Genomic DNA, 27198 nt, shown 5'->3' with positions numbered 1-27198 from the left:
TTAAAGCTCTTCTCTGTCCTGGTACCCCTGAAGCAAGTCCCTGCCTATCTTCCGAAAACGTTGGAAAACCAACCTCTTCAAAGAGCATCTTAAATCTGATATTCCACGGAAAATGAATGCACTAAATTGTGAGTCGCTCTGGAGAAGAGCAACTGCTAAGATGTTTTTTGATTTTGTTTTGTAGACGCTCTGAAGTGTGGTTGGCTGATGATGACAGAGATCAAAGGATGAAGAGTTTGAAATCGCACATGTCAGTGTCATTGTTACTTTGTGATAGGTCTGATGTGCCAGTCACCATGGCCTGTTGACGGTGACCTGCGTCACCCAAATAAGATAAATTAGCTTTTGTCCAACTCATTATTCTCTCTTTATTCTCTGTGAAAAACAAAACCCTTACACGAGAGGACATTAAGTTCCTCTCTAAAGTGGTGACAAATTAGGGCCGTTTAAAATTAAAAGTCAGGGGAAGTATTCTCTGTAACTAAAAGATAAGTCAGACTGCTGTGTAATAGGGGCCCTGTCGAAGGCAATTTGTATTAAAAGCTGCTTGTTTATGAATATTGGGGTCTCATACGTAATTTATGCCAGTAGGTGTGCCATCAATTAAATATGAATTGTGCCATGGAAAAAAACACATTTAATTCCACTGAAATGTAGCAGCCCTGTTTCTGCCCTGTTCTACCTAATTCTTGCTAAGCTTCAAGTCTTAAAGCCATGATATGTTAATGTGACACAAGTCAAAGATAACTGGCATGCTTATTAAATACTTAACAGATAATACAAATCCACATATTTTTCTCTAATGTAATTGAAACACTGAAAAGGGCTTTATATTAATGCTTTATATTAATAGTGAAATAGGCCGATGTTAAATGAAGAATGTTTCTGTTGGAGGTTTGAGGGAGATGGGGAGGGGGAGGGGGGGGGGGGAAATATCTGGAGAAATATTAAATAATTTATGATAATGCTACAATTCACCACCAGGATTTTCAATTTTTAATCAACAAGTTGTGCCTCAGAAGTTTTAAACCTACAAAAACCTAATGCAATTACAGAATGAAACTTAAATGTTCTTCTAAGGCTTCTAAAGCACAGATTAAAAATGTATTGCAAGGATAATGGCCAAACCGTTCTTATTCTTTCAACCACTTACAATGCAATTAGATTTAAAACCGTGTTTAATATTGATGTTTTAAAGAGAATCAGAGGAAAAGGAGGTGGTGAATGGAAGCCAGGAACGAGCCAGCGTACTCAGACAATATTAATGTTGTCATGGCAGTCAACGGAAAACTGTATTAAATCATCCGGAAATCCTTTAATTTTCACCATGTAAGCAACGTTCACACAACGTTGACCAAACCAAGCTGTTTGATTGTCCACAAACATTCATGGGTTACTCCGGCCCTCCTTTATGTAGTTCAATTGGAGGCAGCAGAGACCTTTTGCCACATCAACACTCACATTGTGAGGACCAGGATTTTAGCTGGAGGAGGGTTGTCTACCCCTTCCTCCTTTCCCACAGAAATCAATTCAACCTGCCAATTCCCATTGATTTGACAAGCCTGTGATCGACCCTGTTAGGGCAGGATTAGAGGTGTTTATCTCCGGGAAACCTTGACAGAACCAGTGATCATTTCTCTCGGCTTCCTGGAATCTTGGCTGTGAACCTGTCGTGTCCTGACAGCTCTGCTCTCAGTGTTGTTAATTGAATCAATCTAAGTTGGTGTAGTCAGGGAGAGTGTACATTTACTGTAGAGATGTGTTGCTCATACAAATCAATCCACTTATGTTGATATAAATGCATTGCACTTACCGAGGTGTTTGAGTCAGAGGGGCTTGTTGGTATGACCCTAATAGAAAATGACGCAAGCCTTCACACAACGGATCGGGATGGAATATGTAAGTGTTACACAGTAAGGGCAACACAAGACGCCTTAGAATGTGTACCGTGCAGTACTGTGGATGTAAGCAGAAAACAGTGGCCTGGCAACATGTCGACTTCTAACATCAACTTCCAATGTCAAATTAAAGTGAGCCAAATCATAGGGAACTGATAGCGAGGCATATGGTCTGCCAGCTTGCTTCATATGCCTTCACGTCATAATATTGCCTCTATTCTTTAAACAAATCATAAAGGTTGAATGGAGTTTGAACTCAGCTGTAAAACTTTGTATAAATTGACTGAATTCTGCATTGAGCTACTAATTATTGGCGGGAGGTCAGTGCTTGGGAGAAGGTATCACGATGACTGGATTAATGACGGTGCAGTCACGCATGTAGAAGTATAATGCTTTGGGTTCACTGACTGATGAGATCCATTACTCTTCAAATTAAGTTTAATGTTCTTTTGAGCAGCAGGTAATTTCAGCTTGATGTACCTGTGTGTGTGTGTGTGTGTGTATGTGTGTGCACTTGCATGAACATGCCTGATTGTGTGTGCATGTGCATTTGCGTGTGTCTGTGTGTGTGCAGATGATCATTTGAGTTTGTGTGTGTGTGTGCTCGCGCGCATGTGAGTGTATTTATGAGAAATAATGCAAGTGTGGAATCCCGGCAGCATTTAGACACATTAATGGAACCAGAGACATTGAACCAAAATGTATTATTCAACGCTTAAAAGCATGGAGCATCTGCTCACAGCAGTTAAAGCCCTGTCCAACTCCACGGCTCTTTAATATTTCACACAATGAAACTGACTGGGAGGGCGCTCATGTAGGATTTAATTGAGGGCGCAGACAATCGTATAGAGACAGGGACAACCTTGAGAAAAATAGGTACATTTGAGGTGAAAGGTCAACTCCGGGTATTGTGAGTATTGTAATTAGTGTGGCTGGTAAGAGGACAAATGTGATGTAATTGGAAAATGGACATTTTATCTTCTGTATTGATTGAATGGTGTTGCCGTCAAATCAGTGCTCGCTCGCTCACTCGCTCTCACTCCAATCCCAAATAAAAGTAAATGTTGCCATTCAGAATAGGTCATTTTCATTGGATGACACAGCTGCACAGACAGACAGATTCGTGTCAATATACATCAGATATCTCACAGAATGGGACATTTATTGTGACTATCTTTTATATCCTGGTTGCATAGAATTCATTGACTTTATGTGTCACTGGTAGTAGTAGTAGTAGTAGTAGTAGTCACACTGGATACGTTTTCTTTGCTTGAGAAAATGAACAGAAAAGCAGAAACCAGACCCGTACATTTTGTGGAGTAGGACAATTGAATACCCGCAAGGAATGAGCTTTTGACTAAGGATGTCACGCCCTGACCTTAGTTCCTTTTTTATGTCTCTATTTTGGTTTGGTCAGGGCGTGAGTTGGGGTGGGCATTCTATGTTTTTTTTCTATGTTTTCTTTTCTATGTGTTTGGCCAGGTATGGTTCCCAATCAGAGCTGTCTATCTTTGTCTCTGATTGAGAACCATACTTAGGTAGCCTTTTCCCACCTGGTGTTTGTGGCTAGTTATTTCCTGTTTTGTGTTGTGTCACCTTTGAGGACGGTTTCGATTTTCGTTGTTTCACTTTGTTATTTTGTATTTCGTGTTCAGTTATATTAAATTAACATGGACACTTACCACGCTGCGTTTTAGTCCGATCTTTCCTGTTCCTCAGATGAAGAAGATCGTTATAAAGGATAGCCTTTTTCTCAGCTTTTCAGTTTCATCTTAGCTGTCGAAGGCAATACCATGATACATTTCTGAATGTTTCTCTTGTAAACGTGTGACAGACTCACAATAAGCCCCTTGGACCAGAACAGTTTACGAAGTATGCTCACTATATCCAATGAATATCCTTGACCCTCATAGAAGCTCAAGTCCAAAGAATATATCAAAACATTTTCATTTGCAGAAGTACCCCACAAAAAAGGCAGTTTGTATCAATAAAATCAATCAAATTAATTTTTAAAGCCCTTTCTACATTGGAGTGGACCAAGATCGAACCGACTGAGAGAGCTTCCTCGCTTCAAGTTCTTAGGAAACTTTTTTTGTATTATTGTATTATGTATTATTTCTTACATTGTTAACCCAGAAAATATTATGTGTTGTTACATACAGACGGGAAGAACTATTGGATATCAGAGTGGCGGTAACTCACCAGCACTACCAGCATTACAACCAGCAATATAACTTTCCCGAAGCGGATCCTTTGTTCGCACCACCCAGGGCAATTGAACTGATTCCAGAGGCTGACCCCAAAACACCGGTGGAGAAGAGGAATTCGGAGCGGTCTTCTGGTCAGACTGAGGCGCGCACACCACCCACTGTGTCACGATCTTTCAAGATCGAACCCAGAAGCAGACCAGGAGGCAAAACAAACGGAGGTAAGTTCAAGGCAAGCAATACGTAAATGAAAACAACAAAACAAATACTATCCAACTGGAGTCTGGTACTCAGGCACAACATACTGTTCATGGCTAACGATCCGGCAGGGAATGGAAGTCAGGTCAGAGCTTTTGAAGGGTAGAGATGATGATCAGGACAGGTGTGCAGATTACTGATGGGAAACAGGTGCGGGTGAACATCAATCTCCCAATGAGCAATTCGCCCGGCAACCAGACAGGGTGCGTTCCAGGACACCTGAAACACACACCAGGACAGACACACAGGCAAACCCAGACTCAGGAAGCGGGATTCGTGACACACTGCTTCCGAGTATATTACTCTGCTATAGTTCAGTCCCTGGATAACAAAGTTGATGAGATCAGGATAAGGGTTTCTTTCCAGAGAGGCATCAGGGATTGTAACATACTCTGTTTCACAGAAACATGACTCTCTCGGGATATACTGTCAGAGTCGGTCCAGCCATCTAGATTCTCAGTTCATTGCACCGACAGGAATAAATATCCCTCCGGGAAGAAGAAGGCTGGGGGTGTATGTTTCATGATTAACAACTCATGGTGTAATTGTAATAACATACAGGAACTCACGTCCTTTTGTTCACCCGACCTAGAAGACCTCACAATCAAATGCCGACCTTATAATCTCCCAAGAGAGTTCTCTTCGGTTATTGTCACAGCCGTGTGTCATGACTTTCCCTTTTGGGTGAGGATCATAGGCGCCAGATCCCCCCCCCCCCCCCCCCTCTCTGTCTCTCTCTCCCGCAGAGGGTGAGAGGGGTCAAGTTGGCTGTTTTATGACGGTCGTAAATACCTGCAGGAACTCTCTCACTCCCACACAATGAAAGGGAAGTTAAAAATCCCTTCGTTAAAACAGAGAGGTTTTGTAGTACTGTGACATCCAAGATTGAATAATGATAAACATTTCTGTAATCCAAGCAGTTGGAAGGGTCCGTGGGTACTTAAAGAACAATCATGTGGAATGTAATATACTAATTTGTGCATATTTCCCATTTGTCAGATTCACATCCAAATGTTGTGGAACTTATATGATTAAATATGAAACTATTGGTGAGAAGATGATATGTGATCTTAGCCTTCTAAATGAGAAAATGTTTTTTCGAAAATAATTTTTTGTGGCCTGCTGGAGGTCCTTTTGCAGGGCTCTGGCAGTGCTCCTCCTTGCACAAAGGCGGAGGTAGCGGTCCTGCTGCTGGGTTGTTGCCCTCCTACGGCCTCCTCCACGTCTCCTGATGTACTGGCCTGTCTCCTGGTAGCGCCTCCATGCTCTGGACACTACGCTGACAGACACAGCAAACCTTCTTGCCACAGCTCGCATTGATGTGCCATCCTGGATGAGCTGCACTACCTGCGCCACTTGTGTGGGTTGTAGACTCCATTTCATGCTACCACTAGAGTGAAAGCACCCCCAGCATTCAAAAGTGACCAAAACATCAGCCAGGAAGCATAGGAACTGAGAAGTGGTCTGTGGTCACCACCTGCAGAACCACTCCTTTATTGGGGGTGTCTTGCTAATTGCCTATAATTTCCACATTTTGTCTATTCCATTTGCACAACAGCATGTGAAATGTTTTGTCAATTAGTGTTGCTTCCTAAGTGGACAGTTTGATTTCACAGAAGTGTGATTGACTTGGAGTTACATTGTGTTGTTTAAGTGTTCCCTTTATTTTTTTGAGCAGTGTATAAAGCTAAGTAAATAAGTATACTAAGGTACCAAGCTGCTAGGACAGAACAGACCTGGCTGCACCTTCATTTAGCTCTGATGTGTAAAGTCAGATGTGTGAAAGTCTTGAGCCCAAAAATGTCAGGAGAGTTTCACAGCCCCCCCCCCCCCCACACACACCCAAATACAGAGGCCTTTGAAGCCCTATTGGCTTATCCCAGTCCAGAGGGCATTACAATATAGTATCACATGGATATTAAAAATAACCCTACAAGGAACAAGTAAAAAATAAATAAAAAAAAAAGCTCCTCAAGGACAATCCAGAGACACCATTTGCTGACTTCTACAAAAAGGGGAACATAAGCAAATTCATTTTTCCACACAGACCATCCCCTGGCATGGCACAGTGCTGTAAGAGCACACTACCCCTTTGTCAAGAGAGAGGGTATTGGCCCAGGATGGAAACTCAGAATACTAGATTGAGGAAATTGAAACAACCTCTGTCAACGTGTACAAGTATGGTACAGTAATGGTGTAGGGCCTCCTCATGCAGTTCCTGTAGGACTTTTACAGGATCAAAGAGAGAGCACAGCAGGAAAAGCTCTCTCTCTCTCTCTCTGTGACGACTCCCCCATCCTGAGTGAGTCTGATCACACCTCTTCAAACTGTCCTGCAGATGAGGATACTCACCCACCCAGCACTGAACACACCCAGGTACCACAACTGCACCTCCACACTGTCCCACAACTTCTCCTCCATCATTGAGAGAGAAACATTCACAAAGCTGGAGAGAGACATAGTGGAGCTCAGAGAGCTAGTCCACACAATCCAGACAGAACAAGCCAACAAAACAGACCCCCACATCCACTGAGGACACACAAAAGCCAGAGATTGTGCACCTCATTGACTATAATGGCAAACACATTCAAGAGGATAAACTTTTTCCCAAACACAAAGTGGCTAAACTCTGGGCCCAGACACTAGGCATGCCTTGGAGCTGCTGTCAGAGGACAGACTAGGGTCCCCCAGCCACATCATCATTCACACGGGCACAAATTACCTGAGGGTCCAGCAGGAAAGGGTCGCCACAGCACTCAAGGGAGTGATTGAAAAAGCTCCTTCCACTTTCCCCAACACACGAGTGGTTATCTCCACCCTGCTACAACGAAAATACTTTCACCCTGCCACCATACAAGCATTTCCCATGACTGCCTCAAAACCACCACTCCACCCTGGACTTGAACAGCCTTTACGACCAGATCCACCCCTGAAGGACGTCACCCTTAACAGTAGGCCCAGCAGCTTACACAGGAGCAACAGAGCAGGAACAGGCCATCTGGCTATAAATTAATAAGGAAATTATCTCAACAGAGAAATGTCTTCACGTGTGCAACCTACATCTCCCCAATAGAATCCCCATACTTTAATGATGACAGCTTCTCCATCCTAGAGGGAGAGATCAACAATTTACAGGCTCGGGGACATGTACTAGTCTGTGGAGACCTAATAACAGAACTGGACAATAACCTGACACCCTCAGCACACAGGGGGACAAACACCTACCTGGAGGTGACAGCATTCCCTCCTCCATTTTCCCCCCTAGACACAACTAGGACAACATAACCAACAAAAACAATACAGAAATACACTACGGAAAAAGAACGAATAGCACATCAGAAATCAGCTCAATGTAATTGAAGAATCCATAAAATCAAACCACTTCTGGGAAAAGTGGAAAAACTCTAAACAAACAACAACACGAAGAGTTATCTATCCAAAATGGAGATGTATGGATAAACCACTTCTCCAATCGTTTTGGCTCCATAACAAAGAACAAACAGTAAAAAACACATACGGAACAGATGTTAATTGTACTCTCCGTGCGTCAAAAGAAATCACCCCCAACCATTGGTCCCAGTTGAGCTTTATTTATTATCTGTGGTTAAATAGGAAACAGCACGGTAGTTGTGCAGGGCTTAATGATGTTGATGGCTATCGATGGTCAAATCTGTAGCATGAAAACAACTGTGTTAGCAGTGAGTTTATGTGACCATTACATCGGTGCACGCTAACACACTTATATACAGCAATCATATATCAGGGCTCCTGAGTGGCGCAGTGGTCTAAGGCACTTCATCTCAGTGCAAGAGGTGCCACTACAGTCCCTGGTTTTAATTCCAGTCTGTAACACAGCCGGCCCGTGATTGGGAGTCACATAGGGCGGCGCACAATTGGACCAGCGTCGTCCGAGGTTTGGCCCGGGGTAGACTGCCATTGTAAATAAGAATTTGTTCTTAACTGACTTGCCTAGTTAAATAAATATAAAAAATACCAAAGCACATGGCTGAAAGCCCCTCAATCCCTAACAGGTACCATATACCCAGACACGCATAAATCAGGAATGTACAGAATACTTGAACACATTGTAAAATATAAAAATAGAATACAGTATTCAGAAGGTGACCTACATCCTCACATATTCATACTAGAGAGACCTGACGTTCACGTTCTACCATTCTACCATCTTTAGACGTCCATGTCCTCTCTTCTCTAAATGATGGTTGTTGCATGCTCTCTCTCTCATCTGATGGAGGGGATGGTGTAACGCCTGCCCCCGCTCCCGCTCCCTGGCGCTCGAAGGCACCAGGCTCCCCAGCATTACGCAATCCTGCCACCATCAGTACGCACACCTGCCATTCCTCGTCTCGCGCATCAGTGTATTATTGGACTCACCTGGAGTCAATCACCTCTGAGTCACTACCTCCCCTATATCTGTCAGTTCCCCATCTCTGTTCCCGGCTGTTGTATTGATTGTCGAATGTCGTTGTTTTGCCCGTGTGCTGACGCTGTGCCAGTCTTGTTACATGTCTGTTCCTTATGAAACGTTGACTCCACGTACCTGCTTCTCATCTCCAGCGTCGGTCCTTACAGAATTCTGAAGTCACCAAATGAAGCACCGGGGAGTGCTGGCTTTCCAACTGGTGGTGTCGTCGGGTCCAGGGGCCGCCACCGATGGAACCGGGGTTGCCTAAGCCAGCTTGTCTCCTAGCTGGCTTGAAAGGTTTCTATATTACCATATTAGAGACACATATTTCCCTCAGATTACACAGACCCACAAAAAAATTGAAAACAATCCCAATTTTGAAAAACTCCCATATCTACTGGTTGAAATACCACAGTGTGCAATAACATCAGCAAGATGTGTGACCTGTTGCATTAAGAAATGGACAACCAGTGAATAACAAACACCATTTTAAAAACAACCCATATTTATGTATATTTATTAATACCTTTTTGTACTGTAACTACTTGCACATCGTTACAAAACAGTTTATAGGCATAATATGATATTTGAAATGTCTCTATTCCTTTGGAACTTTTGTAAGTGTAATGTTTACTGCAAATCTTTTATTTTTTATTTAACGTTTGTTTATTATCTATTTTACTTGCTATGGCAATGAAAACATATGTTTCCCATGCCAATACAGCCCCTTAAATTGAAATAGAAATTGAGAGCAAGACTGACACAGAGAGAATGAGAGAGAGAGAAATAGAGCCCTAATTGTAAGGATAAAGCATGCATGGCCATGGTAAATGAGTTGGGGCTGCGACTCCAGAAAGCAGTGATGAGTTTATAATGTCTCTGAATAGTGTACTGCCCAAGCCCGTGGGCCGGATCAGCTGGTCGAGCTCACAAACCCATGTAAGGAGATGGAGATGACAGGCTGGCAGGCTGGCAAGCAGACAGGCGGGCGGATGGCCACGCTATGCCCGGCTACACAGGGAAACCATGGGCAGACACTTCCCCAAATAAAAATCCTCTGGAAATTAGCGTGGTAAATATCATTAGTTGTAGTAGCAGTGGTAAAAGCACTTTGTAACAATTGCTGATGTAAAAACGGCTTTAAATATGCATTTAATTGATTGATGATAATTACCAGAAATGTTGTACATGAACCCATCAATAATGTTGGTGAAGAAAAAAACGATTTCATGTGTTTTAATCGTCTAATTTCTATACACTTACTTTGTTTGTTTTTCAATTGCCTGAAAAGACAACAAGCCTCAGGCCAATGTGGATTAAACAACATCATAGGGATTATCTTGCTATAAATAACCTGCTGTCATTCATTCAGTAGTCAGTGGAGGGTGGAGGGAGAACTGCAGGAGCCATTTCACCATGCAATAACAATGACCTGAGCCCTGAGCCAAGCGTGGCCCAGTTGCCCCATAAGGCCCTATTATAAATCCTCCTCTTTATGTCAGGCAGGGTCTCACACTGACCCCAAATTCGCGGTGCTCGGGTGCAAAAATTCCCCAATTCTCTTTTCCCTCTAAAGTGTGTCTTCTACTGGTGTCAGTTGGGGGGGGCGAAGGTCAAGCGCTCTGGAGAGGTCTAACGGGGAAACATTTACCTCAGAGCGACACATGCTTATGGAGCTCGTTAAGATGGACACCTGCAATGCGCCTGGGAAGAATTCCGATGCATTTGAGAAGACCCCCCATTCCCCCTCCTACGTCTCCCTCCTCCCCTGCCTCGACCCTCTCAACCCCCTGTGGAGGAGCCTCTTCGCAGCCATGGGAAGGAGGTGAGGAGAAAGGAACAGAGAGAGGGACAGAGAGAGTGAGAGAGACCTAAAGAGAACTGGGTGGTGGAATAATACTAGACATGAGCCTGGGCACTGTCTAAGAGGACGCCCCTATGAGAGAGAGAAAGCGATGTAGCCTACACTCCCCCTCTCCGCCTCGACATCTAGCAGAGATGGGGGTAAGAGAGGAATGGGAAGTAGGGAGGCCTCCTTAGCACCTGTTCACCACCGGTTGGAGGTGTTCCGGGCCTACAGGTCCCCTCACCCACAGGGACACATCTCCACGGTTATGCTATGAATAGTTCCCCCTGTCCTATGGCCTCCTATGGCCCCCAGCCATGACCTGGCAGGGGATGTATCATTAATACATGACTGTCTTACCACACCCAGCGAGGTGAAGTTAGATGCAGATTTGGAATAGACAGGGTCAGAATGCAGAAAATGTGCAATTTGACTCTTCCATTTTACTGTTGCTAATTGTCGTAAACGCTCTCTCTGACACACACACACACACACACACACACACACACACACACACACACACACAGAGAGAGCTAAGAACACATCGTTTGACATGCAGAATATCATACAGATATACACAATATGTGTTTTTACATATTTCCAATTTCATGCAAAAGAGATGCATGACAGTGGAGAGGAGAACTCTAATGTAACCCAGGCATTAGCTGTGTGAAGCTGACATAACGTGAACCAGGCATTAGCTGTGTGAAGCTGACGTAATATAACCCAGACATTAGCTGTGTGAAGCTGACGTAATATAACCCAGGCATTAGCTGTGTGAAGCTGACGTTACGTGAACCAGGCATTAGCTGTGTGAAGCTGACGTAACGTAACCCAAGCATTAGCTGTGTGAAGCTGACGTAATATAACCCAGGCATTAGCTGTGTGAAGCTGACGTAATATAACCCAGGCATTAGCTGTGTGAAGCTGACGTAATATAACCCAGGCATTAGCTGTGTGAAGCTGACGTAACGTAACCCAGGCATTAGCTGTGTGAAGCTGACGTAATGTAACCCAGGCCTTAGCTGTGTGAAGCTGACGTAACGTAACCCAGACATTAGCTGTGTGAAGCTGACGTAATATAACCCAGGCATTAGCTGTGTGAAGCTGACGTAACGTAATTCAGACATTAGCTGTGTGAAGCTGACATAACGTAACCCAGACATTAGCTGTGTGAAGCTGACATAACGTAACCCAGACATTAGCTGTGTGAAGCTGACGTAATATAACCCAGGCATTAGCTGTGTGAAGCTGACGTAATATAACCCAGGCATTAGCTGTGTGAAGCTGACGTAACGTAACCCAGGCATTAGCTGTGTGAAGCTGACGTAATATAACCCAGACATTAGCTGTGTGAAGCTGACGTAATATAACCCAGGCATTAGCTGTGTGAAGCTGACGTAATGTAACCCAGACATTAGCTGTGTGAAGCTGACGTAATGTAACCCAGGCATTAGCTGTGTGAAGCTGACGTAACGTAACCCAGGCATTAGCTGTGTGAAGCTGACGTAACGTAACCCAGACATTAGCTGTGTGAAGCTGACGTAACGTAACCCAGGCATTAGCTGTGTGAAGCTGACGTAACGTAACCCAGACATTAGCTGTGTGAAGCTGACGTAACGTCACCCAGGCATTAGCTGTGTGAAGCTGACGTAATATAACCCAGGCATTAGCTGTGTGAAGCTGACGTAACGTCACCCAGGCATTAGCTGTGTGAAGCTGACGTAATATAACCCAGGCATTAGCTGTGTGAAGCTGACGTAACGTCACCCAGGCATTAGCTGTGTGAAGCTGACGTAATATAACCCAGGCATTAGCTGTGTGAAGCTGACGTAACGTCACCCAGACATTAGCTGTGTGAAGCTGACATAATGCTTCCATCTCCCCATTTCCCTTTTTCACTTTACAGACTGACATAAATGTCCCTCCACCTTCCATGAATCCCAGATGAAAGATCTAAGCTGAAAGATCGAACATGAAAGATCCAAACTGGTAATCCGCCATCCAATAATTTCTCAAAAGTTCTAGAAAAGGGGAAGTATGTGGATCAATCGATCCAAACTAGCCATGTGGTCAGATATGCATAGACGATACAACCGAACAGAATTCATGGTAAATTTCTGTTTAAGGGCCTCCCGAGTGGCGCAGTGGTCTAAGGCACTGCATCTCAGTTCTAGAGTCATCACTACAGACCCTGGTTCCGTCTAAGGCACTGCATCGGAGTGCTAGATGCGTCACTACAGATCCGGATTCAGCCGGCCGAGACCGGGAGACCCAGCGCCGTGGGGGAGTGTTTGGCCGGCTGGGATGTTCCTGTCCCATCGCGCTCTAGCGACTCCTTGTGGTGGCCAGGCACATGCACGCTGACTTCGGTCGCCAGCTGTACAGCGTTTCCTCTGACACATTGGTGCGGCATGCTTCCGGGTTGAGCAGGCAATTTGTCTAGAAGCAGCGAGGCTTGGAGAGTTGTGTTTCGGAGGACGCATGGCTCTCGACCGTCGCCTTTCCCGAGTCCGTAGGGGAGTTGCGGCGATGGGACAAGACTGTAACCACCATTTGGATATCATGAAAAAAGGGTAAAAAACTATTTCAAAAATAATAATAAAAAATGATCAATTTCTGTTTAAAGGGAAAAAATATTTTGAAAAAATCGAATTGATAAAAGTAAACGTTTGATAAGAAAAGCCAAAACCACAGGCCTTGACATCTTGAAATAATGACCATGTGAAACACTGTAGTCAATAAACAATGAAGTCAATATCCACTATGATGACCTTGACATTTCACCTTTGACCCCTGTTACGGTATCTCCTTTGCTATGAAGCCTGTCCTCTTCATCAATTCCTCCGACACCTCGACACTAATCATCCCCACTTATTTTAACATCCAGTGAAAACAATCTGTTTCCCTTGGTCTAATTCATTCGTTATTATGTTAATTCGGTTTCCGCTCAGACGTTGGCTTTGAATAGAGTTTATCTGCCAGTGATTAGCTTCAATCCCAGTCCTCGTCTGTGAGTGGAATACGGTATCAACGCTACAGCAATACAAGGCCCGTCTAAGTAGTATGCATTTGCCATCTACTTATCCCCCTGACAGGTCGACCTCACAGAGAGTGCCTTCAGAAAGTATTCAAACCCCTTGACTCATTCTACAGTTTGTTGTGTTACAGCCTGATTTCAAAATGGATGAAATAGGTTGTTGTTTCACCCATCTACAGTCAATACCCCATAATGACAAAGTGAAAACATGATTTTAAGACATTTTTGCTAATTTATTGAAAATGAAATACAGAAATATCACATTTACATAAGTGTTCACACCCCTTTGCTGTGACACTCCAAATTTAGCTCAGGTGCATCCAATGGCCTTTGATCAACCTTGAGATGTCACTACAACTTGATTGGAGTCCACCTGTGGCCAGACCTGGAATTTCCTGATTTTAGGGGCAAGGCCATTTGTATTTTATCCCAAAATAATGTTTTCACTTTGTCATTATGGGGTATTGTGTGTAGATGGGTGAGAGAATAACATCTATCTATTTCATTTTTAATTCAGGCTGTAACACATTTCTTTTTTTGGAATAAGTCAAAGGATATGAATACATTCTGAAGGAACTGTAAATGAAGGTATTCCTGATACCTGTAGGGAGGTAGAGATTGTGAAGTCAGACTTGTTGGTGGAGATTGTGAAGTCAGACTTGTTGGTGGAGATTGTGAAGTCAGACTTGTTGGTGGAGATTGTGAATATACTGACCTCCATCTAGTTGATTCACCATTCAGAATCTGGAGATTTCTAAGTCTGTTTTCACCTCTACATGTTTGTTTTAAGCGTATTTTTCCAGACAGTACAGGTGTGGACATGTGTTTGTAATGCTACCATGACAACCTGCCTGCCACTCATGGTATACCCCTCTGCTCACCTCCATAGAAAGTGAAAACATCCCCAGTATCAATTATTTAGAAAGAGAAAAAACACGAAAAGGAACCCTACAGGTCACAAAATGGGCACACTATCTACCCCATTTTCACCAGATTCCCCCAGACAAGCAGATCTCCAATGGCTATTCAGATTGGCGACCTTACCTCCCCCTCTCTCTCTTCACTGATGATGTTAAAGTAAAGGCTGGCCAGGTGCATGGCTGTGAGTGTTGATCTTATTACCTCACCCCTTGCAGGCCACCCAGATGCCAGGGTCTGTAGTATCTCTCCCATCCTGGCCTGGGGTTAATTAATCTGGCTAACTCATCCGGCTGCCGTGGGCTGTGGGTACACGGAGTGGTGATGACACAGGTGTGAGGTCAGCAGGACCCTGTGTAGGCGGAGCGTGGCTCTGACAACTCAGTGAATGGAAAACATCGGAGCGGGGCCAAAAGCGTGGGCCACACAGCTGCATGCTGGGATGTTTGAGGGCAGACAGCGTTTAGTTGAACTCCAACGGGGGGCGTAGTCATGAACAGGGCGGAGGGGTAAAATGTGTCAGAAACCCTTCCCTCCCCACCTCCAACTGGGATGTCTGTCCGTCCGTGACAGATTGGTCGTCCAGTCAGTGGCAGCTGTGGAAGGTGTCTCTCCTAGCTGGTGGCTCTTAAAGCAAGGTGACCCATGAACAAGCCTGGGCTGGCTACAGTCCCAATGCCCCAAACTGTGAATCTAACTGGAATGTTTGTATTGACAGAAATCACTTGGCTGAGTTTGCTGACCGTACTGCATTTATAAGGGTCAGGTCTGTGCACTGTACACTTCTGACGGATATTTATTTTTAGTGTCATAGACTACTCAACTAGAAATACAATATACTGAATTTATAAGCATGTCCACCAGAATGCCTCTCATTTGGTCTCCTTTTATCTCTAAAAAGAGCAGACTAGATAATTATTATTATTTTAAACTTTACACTTTGATTGTGTCAAATCTGTCAGTTACTCCAGGTGTGATCTGAAGACAACTTTAGAACACTGACACCCTTACCCTGTCTGTCGGCCTTAAAACGATGTCATTAAATTGCTCTTTGAATCCGAGATCTCACCGGTATAACACACTGTGTCAGAATCCAGAGTTTCTTGGAAACTTTAGTGTGAATTATAGGAGAATGTGTCCCCTGAAAATCACAGGCAAAGGTGCTGATATCCCCAGCCATCTCATTATCACCTCAGCATGAATTTGGATTATGTTCTGAGGGAAAGAGTCAGCCATTATCATAAGCTACAGTAATAGGTCTCTACTGACTTCCCTCCTTCACTCTAGGCACAGAGCCATAACAGCCTCTGTGGCTCCTAAGGGCCCTCTGGGACCCACTAGCGATCATTGAGTCTCTGAGGCGTCAAAGTCCTTCTCCATCTCAAGGGTGTAACTATTGTATTTATCTGGAGCCAGAAGTATTTGGGTAAATGAGTCTCAGTCACTTACTAGGTTTAGTGTTTCATTTTGCATGGAGAAATGACGGACAATGACTCAAGTTGGGTTTCTACTTGAAAGCATGGGAAGGTACTGTATCTGAATATGTAATAAATAACCAAATCATTGATGGATTAATAGAAAAAATAAATTCATGTCTCTTGTCTGGCCCTGCAAGCCGGTCATCACACTCCCTCATCTGATTGGTCGTTTCTCACGCACCGTAAACCCGGCATATGCGTCATCACACTCCCTCGTCTGATTGGCAGAGTATCTGACTTTGTGGCTGTGGTAACTAGCGACGACCCCACAGGATCAAAGCATGAATTCAAAGTAGGAAGTGTACCCATCAATATGTGTTGTAATTTGTTGATTCAGCTCAACTGACAATACAAATAATCCATTCTATTGCATGTACCACATCAGTTAACACAATTTGAATGAACATTCTACATTACCATAGAAATGATTGCATCACAATACCAGGTGTACTCATGAGTTTACCAGTAAAATTAGCAGGGTTCCACGCCCGTTTTATTCATTATATGTCTATGTGTGCTTCTGCTGCATTGTAAGGGGTGTTGCCTTGGCAACCGAAGACTTAAAATATATTTAAACAGTTATTTTATTTTAATGATGTTCTTCATCCATAACCGTCGGTTTCACAGATTATTTCTGTATGTAATACAATCTCGAGAATCCTATGGGATCCAGTTGGATTACTTTTGATTTCCAAAAGGAAAAAAGTAGTCCAATAGGATTCTGATACTGACACTAAATCCTATAGGATTGGTTGAATTCTATAGGATTCTATTGGAAAAATCACTAATCCTACAGGATTGTGAGAATTATATATGATTATATTGGAAAAATCACTGATCCGATAGGATTTTTTGACGAGGGCTTGAATAGGGATTATCATCCTTCCTCCTGTTTGGCTTGCTTTCCTAATGTGACCTTTCAGAGAATTCCCAATTAGCAGAGATAGCCGCAGAGACCATGTTGTTGAAAGGGCACTGAGAGAGGGAGGTGTGCAGCCTGGGGTGGGGGGAGCTGTTAAATCACCTCAATTCCCTCCATCAATGGTAAAGATTGTGGGGCACCGGATGAGTTTGTGAGCTGAAAGGCTGGGGACATAGGCTTGCAGACACAACTACATATCTGGGTCCAGTAGTGAATAGAGTCCATAGTTCATACACCCATAAATGACATATATTTTAATTACCCTCTAAGACCTTGCATTTTCCCTCAGATTAGTAGAGATGAGGGGGAAAGCCCAGGTCTCTTGGTCTACCTGTTTAAATGTTTAGGATGAGAGTGTGAGGATTTTTACCCAGATAACCACACCTTCACACCCCTCACCTCAATAAACACCATCCCTGACAGGGCAAGGTGGGGCTCATGGGAGATTAGAAAAACTATCCATTATACTAATTCTAGGTAATGGCTTTATCATCCTCATGAAGTAGGAAAACAATGTTTTTTACTACACACACACACACACACACACACACACACACACACACACACACACACACACACACACACACACACACACACACACACCTTGATGGCTGAATCAGCATTGTATAAAAAGGGGAGAAAAAAATATAATTAACATTTTGGGGAAATTACCTTTCATCTGTGTTTCTTTTGTACGGCAGCTTATTTACTTTGCTGTCTTCAGTGTTGTTGCAAGAAAGAAATGCATGGTTCTGAGGTGATTTTAGTTTTTGATGTTCCTAGACAAGTAAAACAGGTGTTAATAACTAGAGACAGACGAGGGAGACTGGGTGTTAGTTTGGGGAAATGCATAGCTGGGTTTATAATTGATTAATGAACAGTCAAAATGTGTAATGCTTGCTAGCTTTGTTTATTCCACCGGGGAAAGAATTGAAAGTTTACTTTATCTGCTAAGTTTAGTTTTGCCGTGGTCTATTAAGCTGATAATTTAGGTTGTGTGAATGAATTGAGTTCAGGCAGACAAACACACTGTAGACCACTTTGCTATGGATGTTGAATATGAAGACAGTAGTTGTGGTTTGTAAATATCCTGCAGACCTATAATGCAACACACACACACACACACACACACACAGACACACACACACACACACACACACACACACACACACACACACACACACACACACACACAGACACACATAGACACACAGACACACTTCCTCCCTCTCTCTGATAGCTCAGTCCACTCCAGGTAATGAGACAGAAAGTCAACCCACTCGTTTCTTTGAAGATACCGCAAGTAGTGTCACGTACATCACAGACGTCTTTAGCCTGTCCTCTCTCCCTCTCTATTGTGGCCAGAGCCGCTTCAATTACACAACATTGTGAAGGACACAAAGAACCGGTTGGGTGTCTGTGGGTGAGGCACATACCACTTATGGCTGCATGGATTGTGAAACATAGACTTGAAACCAGCACATCGCCACCTAGCGCTGATCCCAGAGACCTCATCTGTCTGTGACAGCGCTGTTCTAATCATGTCCTCCAGGTGCAAGTATCCTTCACCTTGGAGAGCTACCAGCCTCTGGGCATCATTCTGCGTAAATAGCAGTGTAATTGAACAATGTGTTAAGATAGATGTAATGGGGAGCGAGAACAAACATGTAGTGCTAATTGGAGAGAGATTGAATTGAAACAAAAAGAAAGAAAATAGGGGTGTTGTAATGAGAAAGGGGCAGATTCTTGAAAGAAATGTGAGCAGCAACTCTGCTCTCTTGGATTTCGCTGTGAAAATGTTCTACGATTTGACGTCTGTCTTTTGAATCTGGGAGAGTTTAGATTGAATCTTTGGAAGACCTTGGTTCAGGGAACGAGCTAATAGGAGTGAAAGCGTGCAAGGTTGACTTAATTGGATACGTTTGTAGTATCTGCTCGTATTCAGACACCCACGTCTTTAAAATCCGAAGGCTCACAAGAGAAACACATCACAACTGGTTTTATGACATACTATGACATACATTGCAAATAACCCAGCGTAAATTCTATTGCTTTTTCAGACAGGCTGACATTCCATTTCATCCCACGTATTTCTGATATCACGCAGGTGAAGGTCTTTAATACACACATTAAGTGAAATCATTTGGTGGTAATGTAGTGTTGAACTTGCTCCCAGGCCCCTTTTTGACAGAGTGGTCAACTTTCATTCAAAATGGAATATAATCTCAACCCATCAGAAATTGACCAATGGGAGAGCCCGATTAGAAATGTAATAGTCGGTCACTATAAGCATGATATAAATTCCCTTCCTGGCTATTTCAAGGTCATGTGAATGTAAATTGGTCACACATTACTATGTAAATGACTTAAGCACAGTCAGTCACTATACAGCCCTGAGCTATACCTACCTGTCCCACAGTCAGTCACTATACAGCCCTGAGCTTTACCTACCTGTCCCACAGTCAGTCACTATACAGCCTTGAGCTTTACCTACCTGTCCCACAGTCAGTCACTATACAGCCCTGAGCTTTACCTACCTGTCCCATAGTCAGTCACTATACAGCCCTGAGCTATACCTACCTGTCCCACAGTCAGTCACTATACAGCCCTGAGCTATACCTACCTGTCCCACAGTCAGTCACTATACAGCCCTGAGCTATACCTACCTGTCCCACAGTCAGTCACTATACAGCCCTGAGCTTTACCTACCTGTCCCACAGTCAGTCACTATACAGCCCTGAGCTATACCTACCTGTCCCACAGTCAGTCACTATACAGCCCTGAGCTATACCTACCTGTTCCACAGTCAGTCACTATACAGCCCTGAGCTATACCTACCTGTCCCATAGTCAGTCACTATACAGCCCTGAGCTATACCTACCTGTCCCACAGTCAGTCACTATACAGCCCTGAGCTTTACCTACCTGTCCCACAGTCAGTCACTATACAGCCCTGAGCTTTACCTACCTGTCCCATAGTCAGTCACTATACAGCCCTGAGCTTTACCTACCTGTCCCATAGTCAGTCACTATACAGCCCTGAGCTATACCTACCTGTCCCATAGTCACTTCACAGCCCTGAGCTTTACCTACCTGTCCCATAGTCACTTCACAGCCCTGAGCTTTACCTACCTGTCCCATAGTCACTTCACAGCCCTGAGCTTTACCTACCTGTCCCATAGTCACTTCACAGCCCTGAGCTTTACCTACCTGTCCCATAGTCACTTCACAGCCCTGAGCTTTTCTACCTGTCCCATAGTCACTTCACAGCCCTGAGCTTTACCTACCTGTCCCATAGTCACTACACAGCCTTACATAATGCTAGCCTCAACAAAGTACCACGTGGTCTATCCACCATGTGTGGAGTGTGGAGGGCGGAGCCCGGAGCGCGGTGTGCGGAGTGCGGAGCGTGGAGCCTGGTGTGCAGAGTGTGGTGTGCTGAGCACGGAGCGTGGTGCGCGGAGCCCAGAGGGTGGAGTGCGGAGCGTGGAGCCTGGTGAGCAGAGTGTGGTGTGCTGAGCGCAGAGCGTGGTGCGTGGAGCCCAGAGGGTGGTGTGCGGAATGTGGTGTGCGGAGCGCGGTGTGCGGAGCGCGGTGTGCGGAGCGTGGAGCGTGGAGCCTGGTGTGCGGAGCGAGGAGTGTGATACCCTGAAACAAAACAAGTGAAGTGTTAAGCCATGCTATTACTTAGCCCCCGTGGCTTAATGTGTGAGAGGTGCACTTACAAGACGGTAATTTGAAAAGCGTGATGCATTCGAAAGGGGAGGCCAAATGGGAGTCAGGATGATTAATGGTGCTTTATTTATGGCAGGCTGTGTTTGCCGACGACAGCTGAAATATTGTACTGTATGGATTACAGCACTGACAAAGAAAAGCAGGACAACGGCCCTGCATGTACTGTATGTTATGCAGTAGCCACACACACACACACACACACACACACACACACACACACACACACACATATACATATATATATATATAGTCCCCCACTATATATTTTAGATGCAATGGAGGAGAGAGCTTATTAACAATCCTCTGGTGTGTTGTGGGGAACTAAAGAGTGTTACACAAGGGGCTGTCTGACCTGTTTATGTCTGGGGCGATCACTAAAACTTACCTTGAGAGTTTCTATTTCATTTGTTTCATCATATAAGCCCAGCTGGCTGTGGAAAGTTATTTGTGCTGAATAAGCAAGGCCATGTTCAACATATCTCTGTTTCTGTCACTTTCTCTCTCTTTTCTCTTTGGCTCGTTCTTCCCTCGTTCTTTCTCCCTCACTTTCTCTCCCCACCTCTCATTTCTGTTCTGTTCCTCTATACCTTTTCCCCCTCTTTCTACCCCACATCTCTCTCTCTTTTTGTCTCTCTGTCTCTCTCTTTCTGTCTCTCTCTTTCTGTCTCTCTGTCTCTTTATGTCTGTCTGTCTCTTTCTGTCTCTTTCTCTGTATTTCTGTAACTCTCACTCTTTCTCTCTCTCTCTCTCGCTCTCAAATCAATTCAATTTAAGGGGCTTTATTGGCATAGGAAACATATGTTTACATTGCCAAAGCAAGTGATGTAGATAATATACAAAAGTGAAATAAACAATACAAAATGAACGGTAAACATTACACTCACAAATGTTCCCAAATAATAAAGATGTTTCAGATATCATGTTATGTCTATATACAGTGTTGTAATAATGTGCAAATAGTTAACTTCTTGCGACTACAGGGGGTGCTGTTTTCTCATTAGCATAATTGCATTACAGATTAAACGGCTTCCTACTAAATTCTTGCTCGTACAATATGCATATTATTACTATTATTGGATAGAAAACAATCTCTAGTTTCTATAGGCGTTAGAATTTTGTCTCTGAGTGGAACAGAATTCATTCTACAGCAATTTCCCTGACATGGAGTCAGATTTCACACATTTTGGCCCCTGATCTGGAGTCAGTTTAAAGGCCACTGTGAACGCTATCAGGATACGGACACTGCTTACGTCTTCCCCTGGATGCCTTTACGTGATGACGATTTGAATGGTATCGATTGCGCAATCACAGCCACTATAAATGAAAAAAACCTGTAGGTAGGAACTCTTTTCCAGCTGCGTCGGGCGCGCGGTGGACACCGACCTGCTCTTTTTCCAAGCATTAGTGTAGCCAGTAATATTTCTCAGGTCATGTTTTTACTCGTTATAGGAGTTAAAAACATCATAAGGTAGTTAATTTAAACTGTTTTATAGCAATTTATATCCGTTTAGTGCGCATTTTGGGACATTTATTTCTGAGACACTTTGAAGCGCCGGGCAGGTTTCCAGTTCATGCCGAACGCAGTTGGCATTTCCACATGGCAAGAGGACAGCTTTCGACCAAAAGACGATTAGACCCAAGAAAGGATTCTTTGCTCAAGATTCTGATGGAAGAAGAGCTCAAAGTAGGAACAATTTATTATGATAAATCGTGTTTCTGTCGAAAAATGTTAATCGCTTATGACGCCATCTTTTTAGACGTAGCTTCGCTTGGCGCAAACTGTATTGAAAAGTAAGGATAATTTAAAAAATGTAAATCAGCGATTGTATTAAGAATTAAATTGTCTATCAATCGCTGTCCACCCTATATTTTTTAGTCACGTTTATGAGTATTTATGTATACGACTAGATCACTGTCTAATATGGCGCACGACATTGTCTGACCAGCTGGGCAACTTTTGTCATTGTCTAACCATGATTTTGGTGGCTAAATATGCACATTTTCGAACAAACTGTATATGTATGTTGTAATGTGATGTTACAGGAGTGTCATCTGAAGAATTCTGAGAAGGTTAGTGAAAAAATTAATATATTTTGGCGATGTTTACGTTATCGCTCTCTTTGGCTAGAATCAATGCTCTGGTAACGTTTGCATATGTGGTATGCTAATATAACGATTTATTGTGTTTTCGCTGTAAGACACTTAGAAAATCTGAAATATTGTCTGTATCCACAGGATCTGTGTCTTTCGATTAGTGTATGCTGTGTATTTTTACGAAATGTTGGATGATTAGTAATTAGGTAAACACGTTGCTCTATGTATTTATTCTAGTCCATTTGTGACGGTGGGTGCAATTGTAAACTATGATATCTACCTGAAATATGCACATTTTTCTAACAAAACCTATCCTATACCATAAATATGTTATCAGACTGTCATCTGATGAGTTTTTTTCTTGGTTAGTGGCTAGCAATATCTTAGTTTAGCCGAATTGGTGATAGCACCTGATGGAGTAAGAAACTGATGGAGTTAGAAAAGTGGTGTCTTTTGCTAACGTGGTTAGCTAATAGATTTACATATTTTGTCTTCCCTGTAAAACATTTTAAAAATCTGAAATGGTGGCTTTATTCACAAGATCTGTATCTTTCATTAGGTGTCTTGGACTTGTGATTTAATGATATTTAGATGCTACTATTCAATTGTGACGCTATGCTAGGCTATGCTACTCAGTGTGGGGGGGGTGGGGGGTGCTCCCGGACCCGGGGTAGATACTCGTGAAAGGTTAAAGTATGAAAGAGAAAATAAATAAACATACATTTAGGTTGTATTTACAATGGTGTTTGTTCTTCACTGGTTGCCCTTTTGTTTTCTTTATGTAACAGGTCACACATTTTGCTGCTGTGATGGCACACTATGGTATTTCACCTAATAGATATGGGAGTTTATGAAAATTGGATTTGTGTTTGAATTATTTGCGGGTCTTTGTAATCTGAGGACATATGTGTCTCTAATATGGTCATACCTTTGGCAGGAGTTTAGGAAGTGCAGCTCAGTTTCCACCTCATCTTGTGGACAGTGTGCTTGACATAGCTTGTCTTCTCTTGATTGCCAGGTCTGCTTTCTGCGGCCTTTCTCAATAGCAAGGCCACGCTTACTGACTCTGAAAATAGTCAAAGATTTCATTAATTTTGGGTCAGTCACAGTGATCAGGTATTCTGCTACTGTGTACACTCTGTTTAGGTCCAAATATTTTTTGTCAATTATTTCCAATGTCTCAAGTATTTATCTTTTTGTTTTCTCAATATCTGGTTGGGTCTAATTGTGTTGCTGTCCTGGGGATCTGTGGGGTCTGTTTGTGTTTGTGAACAGAGCCCCAGGACCAGCTTGCTTAGGGAGCTCGTCTCCAAGTTAATTTCTCTGTAGTTGAAGGCTTTGTTATGGAAGGTTTGTGAATCGCTTTCTTTTAGGTGGTTGTAGTATTGAGCGGATCTTTTCTGGCTTTTGATAATTAGCGGATATCGGCCTAATTCTGCTCTGCATGCAATATTTGGTGTTTTACGTTTTACACAGAGGATATTTTTGCAGGATTCTGCATGCAGTCTCAAGTTGGTGTTTGTCCCATTTTGTGAATTCTTGGTTGGTGAACGGACCCCAGATCTCACAACCGTAAAGGGCCATGGGTTCTATAACTAATTCAATAATTTTTTGCCAGATTGTCACATCTACTCCTGCTCCTCCCCTCCGACGTTCGACGGCACCGGTCCTGGGATCCATCATTACGCACACCTGCTATCAATCATTATGCACACCTGCACGTCATCATGAGGCACACCTGGACTCCATCACCTCACTTATTACCTCCCCTATCTCTGGCACTCCCTTAGGTTCTTTGTACCGTCAGTATTGTTCCTGTGTTCATGCATTGATGCTACTGTTCTGTTGCCTCGGCCCATGTTTGTAGTGTTATTAAACGTTTCACCTGCTTCTTGACTCTCTCGTCACCGTTACAGAATACTGGCTCCATCAATGGAAGCAGCTTGAAAATAGAGTATCTCCTTAGACGGTCGATGAGCAGGGATAACTTCTACGTAAACACCTTGACCATCTGGCGACTGCTATGGAAGAGGTTCTTTGCAGTGCGCGGCCATCAACTATTGGAGGATACTCTATAACCAGTTGAGTCAGCACAACAGCCCATTCAGCAACCCGCTCAGGTCAGCGATGCCCGTTTGTCCCTCCCGGATAAATACGATGGCACCCCATCTAAATACAGTGGCTTCCTACTTCAGTGCTCCCTCTACATTGAGCACCAGATGGGAGCACCCCCCACCAAGAGGTCGAAGTTTGCCATGGCTATTTCTCTGCTGACTGGGCGGGCGTTGGAATAGGCCATGGCTGTCTGGAGGAAAAGAGAGGAGCTAGATTCATGAGGGGTTCATGGCTCTGTTCAAATGCATCTTCAATCATCTTCAGGAGGTCAGAGAGGGAAGTGAGTGCCTTCTCCAATTACGGAAGGGTGACCAGATGGCTGCCGAGTATGCACTCACCTTCCGGCCAATAGCAGCATCCAGCGGATGGAACGAGCCGGCGCTTCGTACGCTATTCAGAAAAGGTCTGCGCGAGGAGGTCCAGACAGAACTGGCCTATCGAGACAACCCCCTCCTTGGTCGCACTCATTGCGATGGCCATCTGTCTGGATAGCTTACTTCGGGAGTGTCGGTACTCTCATCACTTCTCTCCCTCCCTCAGTGAAAACTCTGGATCAGAGCCTGAACCCATGCAGGTAGGGGTCACACGACTCCCTGCGTCGGAGCGACGCAGATGAAGACAGCTGGGGTTCTGTCTGTAATGTGGTCAAGGAGGACACCAGCTGCAGCGGTGTCCGGCACTTCCTAATCCATGATCCACAAGAGCAGAGAGACGGTGACGTGATCTTACACCTCCTGGTGCAGGAGTGAGTATTCCATCTTCATCACTTTATGCTAAACTCTTTTTGGTGTCCATCACAATAGTAGCTGTAACTCATTTACTGTGTCTACAGAGTTAGTGGATTACGGTGTCGCGGGGAACTTTATTGACCAGACCCTTGCCTCCTTTCTTAACCTGTTGAGGACAGAGGGGGCTGTTTTCACTTTGGGGGAAAATCGTGCCCAATTTAACTTCTTCTGGCTGCAAGCCCGAGGCCGCCCACAATATGACAACAGCCAGCTCAAGTGCAGGGCGCGAAATTCAAAAGATATTTTTTTTAAATATTTAACTTTCACACATTAACAAGTCCAGTACAGCAAATGAAAGGTACACACCTTAGCTCACCACCAAATACAAAAAAGGACAGACATTTTTCACAGCACAGGTAGCATGCACAAAGCCTAACTAACCAAGAACCAACCAAACTAACCAACTAGCGAATAAACCAGCAAGATATCATTTTTGACTAACCTTGATAAGCTACATCAGATGACAGTCCTATAACATCAGGTTATACATACACTTATGTTTTGTTCGAAAATGTGCATATTTAGAGCTGAAATCAGTGGTTATACATTGTGCTAAAGTAGCATCTTTTTCCCCACAACGTCCGGATATTTTTCGGACACTTTTTCTGACACACATATTCTGACCAAATAGCTATTCATAAACATAACTAAAAAATACATGTTGTATAGGAAATGATTGATCCATTAGTTCTTAATGAAATCGCAGTGTTAGAATTCTAAAAAATAACTTCATTACGACATCCAGCTTCGGTATAGCTAGAGTACCCAAAAGTTGGGCGCCGACGACTAGTTCACATGTACAACAGATATATGAAATCGCATCATAAAATGTTTCTTACTTTTGCTGATCTTTCATCAGAATGTTGGACAAGGGGTCCTTTGTCAAGAACAATCGTTGTTTGGATTTAGAACGGCCTCTTTCCCTCTTGAATTAGCAAGCACACTTGCCAAGTGGTGCGAATCTCTCCATCGTTAACAAAGTCAGAGAACGGAACACGGCAAAACTCCCGAAAAAATTTCAATAATCTGATTAAACTATATTAAAAAAACATACTTTACGATGATATGGTCACATGTATCAAATAAAATCAAAGCCGGAGATAGTAGTCTATCTCTGCCTATAAAGGCAGCTAAACAGAAGGCAAATTCAGGTACCTCCTCGCGCTCTCCAGAAAACAGGAAATGGGGGACACGTCATACAAAGAGCTTGTATTCCACTTCAGACCAAGATAAACACTCAATTTCTTCTCTCACTGCCTCTTGACATCCAGGGGAAGGTCTATGAAGTGTATGTATACTAATACGTATCATGCTCATTTATAGGCAGGCCCTAGAACAGTGCATCGATTTCAGATTTTCCACTTCCTGTCAGGAAGTTTGCTGCAAAAGGAGTTCTGTTTGACTCACAGATATAATTCAAACGGTTTTAGAAACTAGAGTTTTCTATCCAATAATAATATGCATATTTTACGAG

The sequence above is a fragment of the Salvelinus fontinalis genome, chromosome 11 (genome assembly GCF_029448725.1).
Source record: "Salvelinus fontinalis isolate EN_2023a chromosome 11, ASM2944872v1, whole genome shotgun sequence".
In the NCBI taxonomy this organism is placed as follows: Eukaryota; Metazoa; Chordata; class Actinopteri; order Salmoniformes; family Salmonidae; genus Salvelinus; species Salvelinus fontinalis.
The sequence above is the reverse complement of the archived record's forward strand: the minus strand, read 5'-3'. Positions refer to the sequence as shown.